The sequence below is a fragment of the Martes martes genome (assembly GCF_963455335.1).
Source record: "Martes martes genome assembly, chromosome: 9".
Taxonomy (NCBI): domain Eukaryota; kingdom Metazoa; phylum Chordata; class Mammalia; order Carnivora; family Mustelidae; genus Martes; species Martes martes.
In genome coordinates this window covers 120,585,735-120,605,015 of record NC_137896.1, presented here as the reverse complement: position 1 = coordinate 120,605,015, position 19,281 = coordinate 120,585,735, and positions in this window count along the sequence as shown.

The window sequence follows — 19,281 nt, the reverse complement described above, 5'->3', positions numbered from 1 at the left end:
GAAAGAGAGCGTGTGCAAGCAGGGGGAGTGGCAGATAGAGGGAGAGGGAGAAGCAGACTAATTGCTGAGTGGGGAGAGTGATGTCATGCTTCATCCTAGGACCCTGTGATCATGACCTGAGCCCAAGGCAGATACTTCACTGACTGAGCCACCTAGGTGCCCCTGCTTCAGATTTTTTTAAAAGAAGTGAAACACTGTGGAGTTGAACCCTCTATGCACCATTCTCTCACTTTTCCTTCCTACCCATTCCCTAGAGGTAAACACTACCCTGAATATATGTTTCCTTAAATAATGTAGCTGTTTTACATGTTTTTAAAGTATAGGTATATACTATAATGCATTATGCTCTTGAAATGTACTTTTTCTTCCTCAACATTTTTCTATTGTGTGGTTACACCATAATTCATTTACTCATTTGCCTTTCAGTCGTTTTAGGTAGTTTCTAATTTTTTATTATCAGGCAATGTTGCAGTGACCATTCCTGAACATGCTTCTCGTGAACGTATGTGAATTTCTGTAGAGAACATGTAGGGGGGTGTGTGTGTGTGTGTGTCTGTGTGGGGGTGTGTGTGTAGGATTGGAATCACTGGTTGAGGAGTATATGCCTCTTCAGTTTTGGAGAATAATTTGACATTATTTAATGAAGTACACCAATTTAGACATTATTGCCAGAGTGTGAGAGTTTTACTTTCCCTACATTTCCTCTACCAGGTTTTAGCATTATCTAAAATAATGACTTCATCAGGTTCTAGAAGGTGAGCAGTTACTACGTTTAGCAGTTTCTCTGGCCAACTTTAGAAGCCCTTGGCGTGTATAAGGAAACATTTATACTATCAAATGAACAGGCTCCCGGAACTGTATGGCTCCAGGTTTGTGTCTAACTTATTCTGGTATAACTCATAATTCATTTGAGAAGTTTAGTTGAAAAATAGCAACTTTTGACTTCTTGGCAATAACACAATGCTGTAAGCATTAGTAAAGTCTTCATTACCCATATTTTATTTGGTTATGTTCTATGTAGAGCAAGTAAAGTAAGATTTTAGTCTCTAGCAATTGCAACTTAAATAGTATTAGCCAAGCAATAAAATTGGTATAGGATATACTAGGGTGATAAAATGTAAACCTAAATAGAAAGTTTAGTTTTTATGGTTTAAGACTTTGACATTGAAAGACATTTGTGATCATTTATACAAAGTAAATATGGTTAAGTATAGTATAATGAGTGTTAGGTGAATCTGTAGTATGGTTATGTTCTGATATATACTGACAGTTCAGAGACAAAGACCGTGTGTGTTTATTGGATTAAGAAGCAAACGTGTGAGCCAGAAATAAAGCTGCTTATCACATCTTGACCCTTGCTCAAACTCTAGGCATCAGAATAAGTTATAGCTGTTAAATCTAGTTTAGCATTAAGAAAGAGCTTATCTTTAATTTTTAAAAAATAATATTAAAAACATACTTCTTCTGAAGTTCCTAAATTATTAAATGAGCATTTAGGAATAATTTATTTTGGGGACATTTACTTTGGCATCCATGTTAAATTTATTTCTCCTTTGGTATTTTGGAAGATTAAAGGTCATTCATGTTATATTACTTGGTTGAAAGCTGTCTTGCTGTGTTGCTTGCTTGCTTGTTTTTGTCCCCCTTGTAAGGGAAAGAAAAATGCAGTATTATGGAATATAGGGAAAAATATTTAAAAGTAGAATGGAGCAAAACTTAGAGCGTAATTAGCCATATATAGTCCTATCCCTAGACAAAAGCTGTTAATATTTTGGTGGATTTCTGAAAGTTACAGTATGGATTTATAATTTTATTCAGAATTTTTACTGTTTTTTTTTCCCAAAGCAAATAACTGTTCTTTAATTTTTTGGATCAGGAGTTGAAAACAAACAAAAACAAGAAACAGGAACCTTCAGTGAATTTCCTTCAAGAAAGAAGGTATTCTTAGTCTGTCAGGCAGGAACAGCCATAGCGGCTCAGCAGCAGTAGTCAGTCAACTCTGAGCTGCCTGAATGTGACCTCCTACGTGTCGGCTGCCTGCTGGTAAACAGGCTGAACTTTGCTCTTGCAGGCTATAATGGCACAAATGACATGGACCCTGACCTACAAAATATATTTTTTCTCTTTATGAATATGAATAGGTTTTCCCCTTTTTTAATTGAGGAGAAGCAGACAAAAGTTCACTAAGCTGTAAATGCAAATAACTATGTTATTGTTGATAAGTGAGCCTAATTAATGGCCACCTTTATGAAATGTTAGTAATAATCATATTAGTAGAGTTTACATTTTAAAAAAATTTGGCCTAACCCCCTTTAATTCTCAGTCTGGTATCTGACCTTTTAGTCTCTTCTCCCATCTGTTAGTGTCATCTTTCTCCCTCTCTGGTACTCCCTCTGTTTCACCTCTTAATTTAAAAGTGTCTCTCTGGGACACATAGGTGGCTCAGTGGGTTAAGCCTCTGCCTTTGGCTCAGGTCATGGTCTCAGGGTCCTGGGATCGAGCCCAGCATCGGACTCTCTCCTCAGCGGGGAGCCTGCTTCCCTCTCTCTCTCTCTGCCTGCCTCTCTGCCTACTTGTCATCTCTCTCAAATAAATAAATCAAATCTTTAAAAGAAAAAAACCTGCCTCTCTAGCTTATTCTACAATGTACTCTCCTCCCTATCCAGCTTTTTTACATTTTGGATGTATCTTTAATATGTTAATATGCCAGTGTTTTTTCTCCACACACCCTGTAACCACATATATTTTGTGGTTACTATTTTGTTTGTTCTGCACAGTGTTTTAATATCTGTTGAATTTGGTGCTTTAAGGATATATTCTGTTCAGTTAGATATAGTCCTCACTTCTTCCTGTTGGGTTAAAGTTGCCCCATTTACACACTTTGTTACTTTGGCAATTGTAGGGATTTGAATTTATACTTTTTTTTTTTTACCGTATTATATATTACATTCTCTGTGAAACTACAGGAATAGACCCATACACATATGTGAAATTGATTTTTGACAAAGGTACCAAAGCAGTTCAGTGGCAAAAGGGCACTCTTCAGCAAATGGTGCTGAAGCAGTTGGATATCTACATGCAAAAAATGGACTTTGATCTGTATTTTGTACCATAGTAAAAGAAAAAAACTAACTCCAAATGGATCATAGAACTAAATATAAAACCTAAAACTTTTTGGAAAGAGAATAGTATAAATCCTTTGTGACCACTGGTTAGGCAGAGATTTCTTAGGTTCAGCACAGAAGATGTGATCTAGAAAAGGAACTGATAAATTGCATATCATCAAGATTGAGAATTTCTGACCTTCGAAAGATACCATTAAGAGTGTAGAAAAAAACAGCCATCAGAGAAATGTAAACCAAAGCTGAAAGAGATACCACTTCACATCTAAAAAAGTAGATGATAACAAGTGTTTATGAGAATGTGGAGAAATCAGAATCTTCAAACACTGGTGGGACTAAAAAGTGGTGCAGTTACTTTGGAAAACATTCTGGCAGTTTCTTGGATATATTGCTAAACTCCTCAAGTCTTTGTTCAAATCTTACCTTGAGTCAAGGAGGGCTACTCATACCATCCTATTTAATGTCATAATTTTCCCCTTTCCTTCCTCTTCACTCACAATCCCTTTCCCTGCTTTTTTTTTTTTTTACCCCCTAATATATATCACCATATATATATATATTTTAATGTCTTCTTACAAAGTACTGTAGAATTTATTTATTTAATTGTGTTTATTGTTTGCCTCTTCACATTGGAATGTAAATTCTGTGAGGCCAGGATAGAACAGTGCCTGACTTAAAGTGGTCGCTCATTAAATGTTTGTTGAACGAATGTGTGAAAGCTGGGCCTGACTCCAAATCTTGCGCTCTCAATCACAATGATATACAGCCTCTCTAACAAAGACTACTGAGTTTTCATAATGACTTAATTTTTTTTAAAGATTTTATTTATTTATTTGACACAGAGAGAGAGAGATCACAAGCAGGCAGAGAGGCAGGCAGAGAGAGAAGGGGAAGCAGGCTCCCTGCTGAGCAGAGAGCCGGATGCGGGGCTCAATCCCAGCACCCTGAGACCATGACCTGAGCTGAAGGCAGAGGCTTGACCCGCTGAGCCACCCAGGCACCCCATGACTTAATTTTTATAATGATTCAATAACTAAGTAATACTTCATCTAGTTGTGCTATAATTTATCAAACTATTTCTTGTCAGGTAGTTTATTTCTGAAGGATAGAGTCATCCATTCAGCATTTAGAAGGCTTTAGCATCAGGTTTGTGTGCCAGCCTCATAAAGATGAGGAAAATGTGGGCCTTGTTCTCCAGGACCTGTCAGACTATAGTGGCGGCATATACAGCAGCAGTTATTATAATGGTGCTTGATCAGGAGATGGAGTAGGGGCATTTTGAAGCTACAAAGAGATTATACCAGATTGGTGCCCAACTCTGTAGGAACTAGATGTTGGGTCCTGATTTGGGGTGGGGTAGAAATGGGAGGAGGAAGGACAGCTGAACAAAAGGATGCAGTAGTCAAAAAGTGCATTGAGGGGTGTTTTGGCCAGATATTAAAATAGACGGGAAGAGGACTGACGACTGTGAAGGATGAAAAAAGTGAAGTTCAACTTTAATCCTTAGCAATATCGCGTTTTCTAGTAATTTGTAGTGTAACACATCATTGTAATCTGAGGAAGGTTCTTCTAAAAGCCTGAAAGAGGTAATACATTTAGTTTGTATTTATCTTAAAATATGTATTATTCACCACCTTTAGGAAAGAATAGGATTGAGTACTTAGAATTCTTTAAACTATAAACAACAGGTGCTATAAACTAATAATTGTAGAGGTGAACACTTTTTGAGACTTTATTACATACCAGGCACTGTTCTAAACATTTTATACATATAAATTCAGAATAATATATTTTACAGGGGTGCCTGAGTGGCTCAGTCAGTTAAGCATCCAACTCTTGGTTTCGGCTCAGGTCATGATGTCAGGGTTGTGGGATCGTGGGTTCTAGCCTCAATGGGCTCTGCACACAGCGGAAGTCTGTTTGAGATTCTCTCTCTGCCCCTCCCCCCTACTCATACACTCTCTCTCTAAAATAAGTCAATCTTAAAAAAAAAGAATACTGTATTTTATGTCCAGTCAAGTCATGATTATCTTTAGGTAGATTATTTATTTGTATTTGGATTGTCCATTCATTTCAAAAGACATCTTTGTTGACTGTGTCCTACTTCCTTTCCCTCAGTATTCTCCCAGTTGGTTTTATTACACCTAACCAGCTCCCCTGACATCATCATTTATACCTGTATTTAGAACTGATAAATAGATTGTTTTTGTCTTTCTTCCACATTTTTTGATGCTTTATGGGGGAGCAGATGTCATGTAAGCCTAAGAAAAGTGTATAGACTCATTTTCCTTATTCTTAGAATTTTCCTAACTTATTAATGTTTTATTTATCCATTCAGGGTTTTTCTCTAATTACAATTCATTTACATAAGTACCAGTGGAAGCCATTTTTTCTCAGTCCTATTTATTATCAGACTCCCTCTGGCCATAAATCAGGGGTACAGTTCTTAAAAACCATATACTTTTAGAGAATTTGAAGGCTCAGAATTAGAGAAAGGGGAAAAGTTATGAAACAGAATCCACTTTTAGGAACTGATTTCAGACAAGGCTTATGATGGACTTTACACAAAAATATCCTCACTGCCATAATGATTTTTTAAATTTTACTTTGCTATGTTGCCTGAAATTCTGTCTGTTAAATGTTGATTTGGGTAGACAAATACCTGCTCCTAAGATACCTCTGGTTAAGGTAAGGGTTTATAATCTGTTCCAGTCAGATTGCCTCTCTACCCCTAGTTGTGATTAGAAGGGAGAAATGTAATATTGGAGTTTTGTTTTTTTTTTAAGATTTTACTTATTTATTCATGAGAGACAGGCAGAGGCAGAGGGAGAAGTAGGCTCCCCTTAGAGCAGGGAGCCCAATGCAGGACTCGACTTGGGATCATGACCTGAGCTGAAGACGCTTAACCGACTGAGCCACCGAGGCACCCGGAGATCAGGGTATCACGGTAAGTTGGGGCTACCAGAGTAGGGTCAGAGTAGGGCCAGAGTAGGGTTCTAAAGTGTAGGGGAATTTGAGGGTACTGAGATTAGGGAAGAAGGGCATGGAGAGTGCTGTGCAGAAATGTGGGATTCACAAAAGACAAATTGCTTTAGTAAAAAAATTAATAGAGATGACACTTTAGGGAGCCACCACTTTAAGGGAAAAAGGAATTTTTTTTTTCTTTAAGTCTGTCTTGTTCTGATGACCTCCTGCTCACATGCTCAGAACTTAGGTTGATTCTTCAATGTAGTTTCATTTTTCATGTTTGGGAGACTAGTATGATGGTGAAGGTTAGGTTGAATTTGGGAAAGATAAAAGCAAATAAAATGTGACTCCACCTTAGTTAATATTATAGTACAGCTTTGTAAAATAAGTGTTTGTGGACTAGCCTGCCAATTGGACCATTATTTGTGACATTTCTTTCATAAGAATATGCATATAACACAATTTGTTTTAGAGAACAAAAACTTCATTTTAGAGATAAAGATTAGGGAAAAAGAATGTGAAATTTGTAAGGAACCTTTTTTTTTTTTAATTGAGGTATAATTGACATATTACTGATATATTTCAGGCATACAGTGTAATGATCTGATGTTTGTATACGCTGAAATTATCAAATAAGTCTAATTACCATCTGTCACCATACAGAATTATAATTTTTTTTTCTGGTGATGAGAACTTTTAGGATTTATTTTCTTGGCAACTTTTAAATATGCGCTACAATAATATTAACTGTAGTCACTGTGCTGCATATTACATCCTCATGACTTACTTATTTTATAGCTGGAAGTTTGTATCTTTTGACCCCCTGGGATCTTTGGGTTTTTTTAGTCCATCTCTCTTCTGTTTAACTTTAGTAATGATTGTGAGGTTGACTTTACATTATCTACTTACTGGTCCTGGTTATACTCTCTGAAGTCATATAGAACACATCTATTTTGTGTCCATTTTGATATGTCAAGAGTTTAGATATTTGATGACTATTTCAATGTCTCTTTATGATGATAGCTGTTCTGTCTTCCCATATGCTTCTCTTTTTCAGGCTAATTTCCATAGGCTATTGTTTCTTGTATACCATTGTTTTTAGACTTGGAAATTCTTCTTAGATAATCTCTAAGTTTAAGTCTTAAATCATGGTATTCAAAGACCTCATCTGATGGTTTAAATGTGATCATGATCAGCTGAGATTAGAAAGGGTTTATTTTGTCAGTGTGATGAAGATAGTCCAAGTTTGCTTTTTTTTTTTTTGGTCTTTTAAATGATTATATCCTGCATTTTGTTCCCATTAACTGCTTTGGTCATGTAAGCCTGTAGATGATTTTGTTTATGTATTTACCTATTTATATACCTGTGTATTTGTTTTCATAATTGGCTATTAAGCCAGGTTTTCCTGTCATCATTTTAACCTTAGAGAAGAGAATGGTGTAGGAAATCAAGCCCTGGATGTTAGGGGCAAAAGATTTGGGTTTTGCCATTTATTAATAAAGTATCCTTGGATTATTGATTTAGTTTTTGTTTTTATTTTTTATTTTTTTAAAGATTTTATTTTTAAGTGACCTCTATATCCAGCATGGGGCTTGAACTTAAAACTCAAGAGATGAAGAGGCACACACTATACTGACCAAGAAAGCCAAGTCTCTCTTGTTTTTGTTTGTAAATGAAATGAGGACAATAATGCCTCATTACTAGGATTGTTATGAGAAGTACATGAAATAACCTAGGGAAATGACTTTATTTTATTTTAAAAGATTTTATTTATTTATTTGAGAGAGAGAGAGAATGCATGGTGAGGGGCAGAGGGAGAAGCAGACTCCCCACTGAGCAGGGAGCCTTCAGGGGGCTTGATCCCAAGGCCCCCCGAGATCATGATCCGAGCCAAAGGCAGACGCTTAACAGACTGAGACACCCAGGCACCCTAGGAAAGAACTTTCATATGCTTTATTATAGTGATTTACTACATAAATGTTTGCTGTATAGTATTCTTTATTGGCTACATATTTTTATATATTTTTGCATCTATTAAATGTTTACAAGGAACATTTAAAAAATTAATAGTAAGTATATCACCTTTAATTTAGTTCTCCTTTGTTTTTAATCCAGTGGCCTATCCTTTAGATAATTTACCATTTTAAATTTTCATTTATTGCATTGTCTAGCCTACTCAGTGTTATGTTTTCAAGAGATCCAATGAATAAATTTTTGAATTATTGGAGCAAGTCATTGAAAAAAATATTTAACAGGGCAGCCTGAGGCTGAGCACTGAGGCCAGCCACCACAGGCTGCTTGTGGTGGATATTGAGTGGTTAGTTAGCATTTTGTAGGGCCAAGGTTTATGGACAGCTTCTCTGCCTGGAAGTGTCCTAACCACTTCCTTTCTATCATTTTTTTTTCTCTGGGAGGATATCTGAGAGATCAGTGTAACATTTGTGTATTCTTTTTAGTATTGTCTTAATTTATCCACCTGATACTTTTTTCTGATGGTTATGCTGTAAAAACTGCTAATTTTATGACAAAATAAGCCATATTTAGCATAATGACATAACTTAAGCTCTTAGATAATTTAGCTACTGGTAAAATACACATAGTTTTTAGTTATAGCATATTGCAGATTTTTAGAAATTAAATTTCTCAGATTATTTAAGTTCTTAGAGTAACATTCCCCATGAACTAAGAAATTCTCAACCAATATTGGTTTCTCACTAAAAACTGCAAAGGACATGAGAGTTGCAACCAAAGATTTCCACTTTTAGAATTAACGATAGCTTATTTTTCTGGTGCCATTTTTAATGGTCAGCAGAATATTTGAAGAAGTGTTAGAATGTTTTCAATACAGTTTTGATTTAAACAACAAAACAAAAAATCAGTTCGTTTACCATTAAAAGTTAGAGATGAATCCCTGTTTTAATAATTACATTCACTTTGCCATTTATTTATGTTATGACATTTTAGTGAGTGAATTTTTATTGTGACTAACACTATGGAATTTCTGGGTAATCAGGGGTATTTATTTTGGGAAATAAATACACATCTGTTTCTTATACTTTACTTTTGTAGTGGTATGGCCCCGGGTCTGTGTTTCAGATTTGGCTTTTGTTCTTTCAGGGGGCTTATTGGTTTTTTGTTCTGACTGAGGCCCAATATTCTTAATCTAGCTTTTGCTTCCGTATGGTTATTCCCCCTAGTTTATCATGCCTATGCAGATTAAATATAATAACAGTCAGGGCATTGCCGTCTGTCTGTCTCAAGCTAAGTTAGTTTGCATTTTTCTTTTACTTTGTTCAGTACTTCCTTTAAAATGGCAAAGTCCAGAGTCCACACATGTTCGGACTTGGATGTGTAGGACCTCTGCAGACCTCTTCTATGCTGGTAAGGAGAGGAGGGACTGAGAAATGTCTTGAGGTTAAAATTAAGTAAGGTAAAGGAAATGTACTTATGAATATTTTAGATAGAAGATACCTCTTAAAAGAGGTTGATTGCTCTGGAGACAAAGTTTTGTGGGGATTTCTTATAATATCAGATTTCTTCATAGCCTCCTCTTAGCAGTATTAAAGCCTCCTAATAAAAAATGATCTTACAGCTCCTTTAGTGTTGTACAGTAGCCATGATGGACTGCTCAGTTGACAGCTATGCCAACTTTTTGATTCTAGGATGGGGGAAGGGAACAGTCCATTACCACAAGCAAACTAACAAAACCCCCTTTCTTTCCTTGTAAGCCCACAACTGTACAGGTGTGGGAAATTGATCTTACTTTCAATGTTAAGAGATGTTTTTTGTGTTTGTTGGCTTGTTTGCTTTTTAGGATGTCTGATAAAATTACAGAATAGATCCACAGAAAGCAAATCTTGTATCTGTGTTTGGTATTTGGTCACCTGGTAAAATCAGATCTATGGCCCGAATAAATGCTTTTTAACCTTTCCTTCCCTAATTTGAGCACGAGTAGCTGCCTCCAAGAGAAGTCTCATTCGAAGGCAAACCGTGGCCAAATGTTGATAGACTAAAATTAGGTGATGGTACAGGTTGGGAAAACTTTCATTTTCAAGCAGTGTTCAGCTGCTAAGGTGGTATTATCCTTCCCAAGCCTCACATGACACCAACAGTAGTAGGATAAGTCAGTAAAGTTGAATGAGCTTTGTAATGGGAATTAGAAAATAGAGGTTCGAATCCACATTCTGTTGGGGGGGGGGGGTTCTGAGCTTGAGCAGATCATTTTACCTCCCTCTCTGGGATGCAGTTCTTTAATCTGTAACCTGAGGGCTTGCATGTGCTAATCTCTTAAAATCTTTCCCAATTTAAAACCATTGCATAATTATTACATTTTCCTTACTACCTCTAAATGTCTGTATATACTTTCCCTTTTCTTTTTTCTTGGAGGAAAAGTTAAATGACTTTCCAAGAGAAGTTCGTGTGATTGTGAAACTGCCCATTGCTAATTCTCCCAGTTGTGTTGTTTATTCATTTATTCAGCAAATATTTATGACACATGCGCAGAATTTCAGGTTCTTTTGGGCTCTAGGAAGATCAAGAAGACGTAGAACTCTGGAGAGTTCTCAAGGAGATTATAGGTTGGCAGGGGAAGAAAAACATTTAATACAGTAGGACAAAAAAAGGGATGTAACACGGCAATGTGGTGGCACAAAGAGGAAGTGAAACTTTTTTGGCTAGTCAAGTAAGGGTTTACAGAGCAGGGTACCCCTGACCAGACTTGTAAAATGAAAAAAACTTACTTTCTCCCTCAAAAGAAGTAGTAGATTCTTTTTTCTTTTCTCCTTTTTAAAGATTTTATTTACTTGAGAGAAAGAAAGAGAGCAGAAGGAAGAGGGAGAGAGAATCCGAAGCAGACTATTCTGAGTGCCGAGCTCCATGCAGAGCTCCGTCCCACAACCTAAGGTCACCACCTGGCCCAAAACCAAGCATGGGATGCTTAACTGACCGAACTGCCCAGGTACCCCAAAAGTAGTAGATTCTTAATGTGAACAAAAAACTAGGAAATATAGATAAGCAAAACTTAGGAAAACAACCACTCTTGATACCTCGATACGCATTTCTTCCTTTCCTTTTGAAGCTGGGTTTTAAAGGATGCCTAGACAACTAAAAAGAGGCTGGAGGAGGAAGCATTAACGACAAAAGAAAAGAGGAATACTAAGGTATGAAGGCCTGAAAAAGCATGTTGTGTATGGCCAACTCTGAGTAGTTAGGTATGGCTGGCCAAACCGTGAGGGGTATTGCATGGGGGAATGGGAAGATGTTTAGAGTCATCCGCCATACTGTGGAGGACTTTGAATGTGATACTAAGGCATTTAGAGTCTGTCTGTAGAAGTTCGGAGCCCATAAAGGGTTTTAAGATAGGAAAGGGATAGACTTATGATGTGACAGCTTTTTTTTTTTCTTTCTTTTTTTTTTTTTTTTGGTGACAGTTTCAAGAAGGCAGACTAAACACTTATACCTGTTTGCTTTCCTTCACCAAATCTATAAAAATAACAGAAAAATATGTATGTAGTCATCTATAAAAATAAGAAGGGGAAATCTTTGTAAATCAGAAACTGTGAAGAATTTCTGAAAATAGGAGGTCCAGTGGATAACACTCCTATCCAGAGGTGGGGGAAACTGGGAGCATGAAGGGTACTAGAGTGGTCAGTAAGGTGGTTACTGTAACATAAGCAGCTCCAACCTGTGTATATTCTAACACCAATTTGGACCAAGTGAAAGGTCTCTTTCCATGCAAGAACTGTATGGAGGAGCCTGGGTCTGTGAGATGGTGAACTGCCATGGGTAACTGGCTGTACTCACATGTGGAAGACCAGGCCCTGAGATCTGTCTAATCCTCCTCTGTTCCTCCTGAAAACAATATGAAAAGAGTATTGCTTCCTGAATAAGCAGTACCAACAGAAGCCAGCAGAATGTATAAGGAAATACAAGGATAAGAATCCCCAAATGTTTCAGGAAAGCCAGTACCATGCAAGAGAATCCACAAATCAGAAGAGCTCAGAGTCAAGTAAAAAGTCACTAGAACAGAGTTCTAAAATAAGTTTAGCTAATAATTTTAAATAAGGAATTTATTATATTTTTAACAAAAGCAAGTGATTATAAAACAAGAGTAGGCATTTATTGGGAAGAGTCAGTTAGAGATCTGAGGAATGAGACATATGGTTGTTGAAATGTAACAATATTTGGTGCCAGGGGAGAATGGATTAGAACAGCGCATGATTGGTAGCAGAGAGAACTGGCTCTTGCTGGTGATCTAGTGATACAATGAGATCCTGAACTAAGAGAGTAGCAGTAGAGATAGAGCTGAGGAAACAAATATAAGAGATGTTGTTAAAAATACAAAGTTAATAAGACCACTTGGGTGTGGGAATGAGAGAGAAGAAGGAATCTGAAAATTCCTAGGTTTCTTGATTGGTTAAGTGGAGAAGTAATATTGCCAGAAGCCAAACTAGCAAATTCAGGAGTAAAAGCAGTTTTTTTGGGGGGGGGGTAGTGTTCTCTCACTTGGACATGTTGAGATTGAGGTGCCTGTGAGACAACTGGGTGAAGTGTTATCTCTTAGACTAGTGGATATGTGGATTCAGAACTCCAAAGTTCAAGCTTAAGTGAGTTTTGGAAGTCCTGTATTGGTGGTAGTGGGGTGGGTTCTCATGCTCGTAGGTGAGTTTGCTCAGGAACAAGGCAGACTTTGAGACAGAAAGAGTGCTTCCATTTGAGAGGTCTGTGAATGAAGACGAGTCAGCACACGCAAGGGAGGGTTGGAAGAGTAACGTCTTGGAAACCAGAGAAGTAAGGGAGTGGTCAGCAATGTCAGATTACCAAAGGGTAAATGAAGGCTGAGTGGTGATTCGGCAGTTCAGTGAAGGTGGGGAGCAGCTTCAGTGGAGTGATGGGGCTAAAACCAGATTGCAGTGAGTTCAAGAATGTACGTTGGGGGTGCTTGGGTAGCTCAGTGCGTTAATTGTCTGCCTTCTGCTCAGGACATTATCTCAGGGTCCTGGGATCAAGCCCGGTGTCCGTGCCATGTGGGTCCCTCTCCCCCAGTGCTCAGAGGGGAGTCTGCTTGTCCCTCTTCTTCTGCCCCCCCCAACCCCCATCTTTATCTCAAATACATAAAATCTTAAAAGAAAAGAATGCATGGGAGGTAAGGTGGTAGAGGCTGTGAAAATAGATTCTGCAGACGTAGGTTTTGTAGAGGAGCAAGGTCTGTGGGAGCAGGGAATAGAGGTGGGTACAGGGTTGGAGGAGGGACATTCTTCTGTTAGTCCTTTTTTCTACTCCAGCTTCTCTTCTCTGCTAGTTTCTGACCTGTTCTTACCGAACATTGTCAGGGGTGTTCTCTCATTCTCTCCTTTGACCTTCTCCCATTTCACCCTTGAACTTTTCTCCCAGCTCCACATTTCTGTGGCACTTGTTTTTTTCTTTTCTTTGTCTGGAAAGATTTATATATCTTTCCTTTTTTGCTCATTTATTTTTATGTTCTTGCTCCTCAGCTACTTGATACCACAAGTCTTTCAAGGTCTTTTTGTGTCTTTAACTAGAAAATTGAATTGAAGATGTTCAATTAAGAGTCATTGTAGAATCAATTGCATTTAGTTCCCAAATCCCATTTTGGAGTAGTTCTGGCCAAAAAACTACATTTTATTTTATTTTTTTAATTATTATTATTTTTAAGTAGGCTCCATGCCGAATGTAGAGCCCATTGTGGTGCTTGAATTTATGACTGTGAGATCAAGACCTGAGCTGGGATCAAGAGTCAGATGCTTAACTTTCTGAGCCACCCAGGTGTCCCCAAGAAGCACATTTTAGATAATCAGAATTCTGATATGACTTTTAGGGAAATTTGGACAACCTTAAAATATATTAATTGGAGTATTATGTTTTGATTACAGGAAGAGTTAAGTATCCTGCCCTGGTGAAATACATGTAACATCTGTTGTTTGACTTCATATCTAGAAGGATGTTGGTAGGGGCACCTGAGTGGCTCGAGTCCGTTCAGTGTTTGCCTTCAGCTCAGGTCATGATCCCAGGGTCCTGGAATTCAGTCCTGAATTGGGCTCCCTGCTGAGTAGGGAGTTTCCTTCTCCCTCTTCCTCTCTCCCCCTACCCCCCACCAGTGCTTTCTCTTTCTCTCACTGTCTCTGTCTCAGTCAAATAAATAATAAATAAAATCTTAAAAAGGGAGAGAGAGAGATGTTGGCAAACTAGAATCTTGTTCAGGAGAGAGAGAAAAACGTTGGGATTGAGTGCTGGTTGCCAACCTAGTATCTGTCCTCCCTTTCATTTTTAGTAACATTACTACTATAGTGTGTACACATATTAAGCCTAACTATAAAACATTTCCCAGCAGCTGTAAACAGAAGTCTTAGGGTAGGGCTCCTAGGAAAGCTCTTTAAAAGAGATGGTGTCATCTGGGAAGCCTCAGAAGGAGCTCTTGCCACTTCCTTCTTTCTTCTGCCTGGGACATGGATATGATTTCTGGAGGTGCCATGATCAATTTTTGACCATTAGATGACTTTGAGCGTAGATGCCATGGGGTAAGGCAGAGCAAGAAGATAGAACAGGAGGGAATCGATGGTGACTACTGAGCTGTCAGTGTATCGTGATGTTCCTACCTCCAGATGTCTTATGTAAGAGAAAAATAAACCTCTGTTCTGTCAGCCACGGGTATTTGTTTGTGTGCACCTGAACCTCATCTGGACGAACACAGGGGGCCAGTCCACTAACTGCATTGAGGCTATTACTGAGGCCAGCCTTAGCAGTCAGAGAGCTTGTGGCCCCAGCTGGTTTTGGGTTTCCAGACTTGACCTTAAGGGAAGATTTTCTGAAAAGGATTTTAACACTGATCTAATTAATTCTTAAGAGAGCTTTTCTCACCTTGATTCTGAAAATATGTAGCCATCCTTGTAGGTATGAACAAACAGAAAAATCATAGGAGACAAAACTCAGAAGTTCAAAAGAAGGAATAATTTGAATTTTCATAGCGGATAACTCTCTGCAATGTAGTTAGGACTCTGTGCCAGATGTTAAAAATCCAAATTCTTAGACTCAGTGAAATTTAAGAGGGGATTGTCATGAACAACGGGCATTCAGAAAACAGGAAAAAGTTTTTGGAAGACAAGATCGTTAATTTTGAACTAAAATAAGTAATAATAGTGAAAAATAATCGCATAACCAGGAAATCATATTAGTCAATTAGAACATTAGTTCAAATAATGTTCCAGAGTGGATCATGACAAAAAAGAATAATAGGCATAGTAGATAGATCCAAAAGATATGGTATACAAAAATTGAGTGTTCTAGAAGGAAGAGACAGAGATGATGTATAAATAATCAAGAAATACTCAAGAGTATGTGTTGAAAATATTGCTAAACCGATGACTTGTATTTTAAAAGAACTCACCAAATGGCAAAGAAGTGTGATTATGCTAGTCATATTTCTGGTGTTCAAGGATGAGAGAGAATTCCACAAGTATTCTGGGAGGAAAACAAAATAATTTTCAAGGAAAAGATAACCAGATTGGAATCTAGTCTTATGTTTAATGAGAATGCCAAATCAGAGAATTCTAGACCTTTGGATTTATGGGCCAATAAAATGCTGATAGAAAACTTGAGTGATTAACATAAATTATCAAACATTTTTTGCTTTAAAATATAAAGCAAACAATGGAATAATTTTTGTTTTAGTGTGAGTAATACTCACTTTTATTGATTTTGCTGAGTTGGGGAATAGTGAAAATTTCATCACCAAATAGTATTGGTTCTTGGTTTGGAGTTTGGTAACTACTGCAGTATTTAGACTGTGAGGGAAAAGGGTATGAACCCAGAGTTTCATAAGTTACCATACTGTCATTTACATATAAAGGCAAATAGAGATTTCTAGACAGATTTCAGAAATAATACTGGCTTTGTATCTTTTTTGAAAAAAAGTATCAATAAAATAATTAGTAAACTTAATTTAATAGATTAACATTAAACTGTGTACCTTACAGAAGATATTTAATTCAGATTACTTGTGAAAGAGTCATTAAAGCTAAGGCACAGAAATAGCAAAAACAGAAACTCAAGTATTTATTTTAAGCATTTATTGTGTTTTTACTGTGTACTAGGCAGAGAGCGAGGCTCTGAGGATATAGTAGACACAACAAGGTCGTGTGAATTTTGCCCTGATGGAGCTTAGAGTCTAGTGAGTGATACAAGAACCAGGTAGGTACAGTGCAGTACAATGGATGCTACTGTGGGTAGGCTGCAGGGTAGAACATGAGCATAGACAGAGCAGGAGCTGGCTTTCTGAAGAAGAAATGTCTGTGTTGAGACAAGAAGACAGGAGAGAGAAGTTGAAAAGATTTCGGATTAGTGGATTGCATCAAGATTACAAAGTAGGAGAAAGAAACAGATGATACCAGAGAGGTAATGAGGGACAGTATCACGCAGAACCTTGAAAACAATGTTGAGGCAGTTGGGCATTATCTTGGGAGGAATGGGGCATTATTAAAAGATTTTAATCATGAAAAAGTGATGTGATTTCATTTGTTTTTAGGAAGATGACTCAGGCTATAGTGTGGAGAATATCAGATTAGAGCCCAGTAAAATTGAAGGTAGTAAGATCATTCAGAGCATTGTCTTACTTGTTTGTTCTAAAAAATGTTTCTGGGTCAGAGGTGATACTGGGCTGCCTATGGTAGGATCATGGCATGGTGAGTTGTAGGTGGATTTGAGAAAGATTAGGCTTTCATTGATATTGGGTAAATGTAGAGGGAAAACGACAGATCTGATCTTAGATTTTTGGCTTGTGAATAGGTACGTGATGGTGATGCCATTCAGTAGGAGAACCCCAGAGAAGATTAGGGAAGGATGATAAATTCAGTTCGAGGTGCGAATCTAGAAGATGGATAAGTGGATTTGAAGTTTAGGAGAGGGATCTGGGCTAGAGATACTCACTTGGAAGGTAACTAAAGTCATGGATTTGAAAGATCACCTGTGTAGAATGTGTAAAGAGGGAAGAGATGATTTAGGCGAAAGACCTTAGGAACACATTTATCTAAAATGAGGATTCTTCTAATAAGACTTTCAGAAGGAATGACAAAAAAGTAAGACAAAAATTCGGGAGAGTGTGGGCTAACAATTCTGAAACCATTGTATGTGTATACTGATATTAAACAAACAAATAAATGAATGGTTGGTAAACTGTGGGAGCCAGGTTTCTCACTTTTGGAGGGTGAGATTACAGATAACCATGTGGTATTGGATTAGCGTTAGAGACATCAATACGAATTCTTGTTTAGCTTTTTTTTTTTTTAAAGGTTTTATTGGGGTGCCTGGGTGGCTCATTTGTTAAGCATCTGCCTTTGGCACAGGTCATGATCCCAGGGTCTTGGGATTGAGCCCCACGTCAGGCTCCCTGCTCGGCAAGCCTGCTTCTCCTTCTCCCTCTGCCTGCTGCCCCTGGCCCCTGCTTTGCGCTCTCTCTCTGTCAAATAAATCTTATTTTTTTTTTTAAAGATTTTATTTATCTGTTTGAGAGAGAGTCCACAAGCAGGGGAGAGGGACAGAGGGAGAGGGAGAAGCAGGCTCTGTGCCGAGCAGGGAGCCCGACATGGGTCTCAAACCCAGGACCCTGGGATCATGACTTGAGCCGAAGGCAGATGCTTAACTGACTGAGCCAAGCAGGCACCCCTCATGTTTAGTTTAATAGAAATAGAGAAATGATTATAGATATGTATGTATAAATGGCATAGTATACGTACATCTATTTCTTTGCTCTGTCTACTGAGAGGGCCTGAAAGCATTGGCACCCTGGTGCACACCCAGGATCCAGATCTAGGTCTCTAATACCATTCTCCAATAAAAAGAATTAGGCTCCTTGGAAAATGGCTGATTCTAGGAGTGGGGCAGGAATATGCAACATATACCTTGAACATTTTGTAGTGCTGAAAGTAAGAATATATTCAAAATCCCAAAATGTAGGGGCTTGGCAAAAAGATACAGGAACCAGCCAGAAAGAGTTTCCAGTGGCCTTAGCAGGAACAATTTAAACAACAAAATAAATAACATAGTATTGGATTATAACCCAAAGTATAAAATAAATATCCCTAAGTCCATACTGATTAAAAGAAGTGACTGAATAAATGAGTGCCCCCACTTATTTATTTCTCCTGTACAGAAGAATTCAAAGTAATTTATGCAGATACTTCCTTCTTTAAGGAGGTGGAACCTAATTCCCCATTCCTTGAGTGTGGGCTGCACTTAGTGACTAAAAGGGAATGCTTATTTGTGTGGAGGATGTTTAAGATTAAATAAGGCAGGGACCAAGGAATTTTCATGGGGTGCAGCATTAAAGAAATTGGTGATCTCAGTGGGACCAGTTCTAGGGGGAAGGTAGATTGTTTTGGCTCTTAATGTATACGTCTCTAACTTTAACTAGTCTTATAGAGTATTTATTCTGTGTGTTCTTACTGGAAGATTTAATCACAAACTGACACCTACTGAGTGTCTATCAAAAACTCACTTAAATATCAAATCTGGGAGGATAGTATAATGAATATCTTAATGATGTATTCATCTGATTTCTTGTATTAAGTTTTCATAGAACAAAAGTATTAGGACCGTGTCATCTTAGTTTTCCCAACACGAAAATGCCTGTACTGAATTCTGATTTAATGATATGCTTTTTGTCTGTATAGAATCGATCTGTAAGAAATATCATTTGAATGATGCACATCTTCTAAAATTATATTTGAAACTGTAGTCTGCTTGGTTTGTTATTCTTGATAGGAGTACATATGATTCAGGTACAAAATTTATGTTTTCTTCTTAATCAAAAATTAAAAACTTACAACCTGGAAAACATAGACCTAAATCCGATACTCAGTGTTTATATGCTGCTGATATTATGAGCTAGATAGTGTCTGTTCAGTTGCCTACTGCCATATAACAAATTACCCCCAAACTTAGTGTCTTAAAACAACGTTGATTTGTTATTTTGACAGTTCTGTGGATCAGGAATTTGGGCAGTGCATGGCTAGGGGATTCTTCCGTCCTATGTGACTTTCAGCTAGGATCTCTCACTCAGCTGGTGGCTGAGCAGGGCTGGACAGTCTAAGAAGGTTCTGTCACATGTCTGGCACTTTGACCTGTCTCCACATGGCTTCTCCATAGTATGATAGTTTCAGGGTAGTTGGATGTCTTATGT